The 1,945-nt window shown below is 40.5% G+C and overlaps 1 non-coding gene across 1 annotated transcript; it reads right to left on the reverse strand.

Annotated features, from left to right (window-relative positions):
* Positions 1 to 1,796: 1,796 nt before the first annotated feature.
* Positions 1,797 to 1,945, reverse strand: LOC148019733 (U4 spliceosomal RNA). The gene has a single exon (XR_015695011.1). It is a non-coding gene; the product is annotated as a U4 spliceosomal RNA (small nuclear RNA).

The raw sequence follows: 1,945 nt of genomic DNA on the forward strand, positions 1-1,945 counted from the left end.
AAAAAAAAAAAAACGTGAGCTGCTACTATGGGCCCTGTTGGTTATACTAAGGATAAGGGTGCAAATGGGGGCATACAAGGTGCCCAATGAAGCCAAGGAACACCTGCAAGAGCCTATGAGAATCGGGGAGAGGCAGGGATGAAATCTTACCTCGGGGGAAAGAAGCCATGGTTGGCATTGAAGCTCCAAGCTCTAGGTCTTCAATCCAGGCTGAAGTAATGTCGGGCCAAGCTCCACGATCAAGCTCTGATCCAAAGCTCTGAAACCAATTAAAGGGGATGCAATGGCAGTGGAGAAGAAAAAAAGGAAGATACATAAGAAAAGAGCACACACAATGTAGGTATTGTCCAACTAAACTGACAGCCTTATTGCACTATCATATTATATATGAATAAAGAATGGGCAGTCAGTGTGTACACGGGCAGGCCGAGAGGCCTTTTACCCCAACAAAAGCTAGCTCAAAGAGCATAGTAGACTCACCAAAACTTACCTCCTAACATCGCGGTGCAATTCATTGAGATGGACTTGATAGTCCCACAATTTAATGTGTGGCTCTTTTTTTTACACTATAACCTTCCATTTCTTAATGCGCCCACCATCACCACAAACAAAAGAAAGAATAATGATAATAATATAGGAAACAAAAGGGGAAGGGAAGCTTCTCCCAAACTTTCACACTTTCTTGCTCTCTTTGCAACCTCTCACTTAGCAATGGCTACGGCTTCAAGCTTCACGAAAGCAATAATAGAGAAAGAGGAGGAGAATAGACACAAGAGCATGAGAGGGTAAGCCTTTATCAAGCTTACACACGCTTGCTTACTCTCAAGCTATGTGAACACAAGGAGGTGGAGAATGAGATAGAGAAGCACACTTTCAACCCTTCTATCCCTCTCTTGTATATTTAGTCTTTGGACTAGGGCTTCATACTTGCCTGTTATATTTAACAATGCATACATGGAATTATTGTATTCACCCTACATGATATTTACCTGCTATATTTAACAATGGAATTATTGTATTCACCATATATGATACTTTTGTGCACATAAGTTTGTTCGACATTTTAGTTTTACCCATAGGTTCATACAATTTGCACACAAGTGAGCATGTGGCTTGGATTTGAAAATAAGCATTCTTTATGTACTTGAAAAGTATTTCACAAACAAATCCCAAAATGTTATCTACTCATCTTAGGGTTAAAAACTAAATAGAATATAACTTAAAGGGATACCAAGACCTCAAATATCTCTTTTTAAAAATATGTTACATTTTTGGGCCCCATGTTAGTCCCTTTTTATTATTTATGGCTATGACTCTACTATAATTACATATTTCAATAGTGACTACTCATGGTAGCATATAATTACATATTTCAATAGGGACTATTCATGGTAGCATATGAAAATGATTCTTTCATAACCCTTGACTCCTTTGGCAGCTTCCAATATACTTTTGGACTCCGACAGCTTTTTTTATTAAGAACTTTGACAGATGCATCCACTTATGCACGGCTTGAAATGATGCACTCATGAATAACACCGACGCTCGTTGACAATTGCTATCTAAGGAACCTTAGGTTTTTAGACACTTCTGAAAAAAATGGTTGATAGTTCTATATGCAATAATAAGGAAATGTTAGTAGATCGTAGAACAAGCCAGCATGATCTTCCGGAAGCAGCACGCGACAAGCTTCCTAATAGACCTAATATACGCTGACGTGATACACAGAGGCCATATCGCTTCCAAGCACACACGGCCGAGTCAAAACATGCGGTTTAGTCTTCTTGTTTTTTCAGGCCCAAGCCGTGCCGGCCAGGCCTTTCAAAAATTCTCCACCGCCCCCGAAGGGGCAGGCGTGGAGGGGGTTTGGAAATAGTTTTCAACCAGCAATTGACGCGTCTCGGTATGCCCTCACTAACTGCGTCATTGCCCCAAGCGCAAAGAT

Source organism: Lygodium microphyllum, chromosome 19 (assembly GCF_053477565.2).
Source record: "Lygodium microphyllum isolate KBCC chromosome 19, Lygodium_microphyllum_v1.1.10, whole genome shotgun sequence".
Classification (NCBI taxonomy): domain Eukaryota; kingdom Viridiplantae; phylum Streptophyta; class Polypodiopsida; order Schizaeales; family Lygodiaceae; genus Lygodium; species Lygodium microphyllum.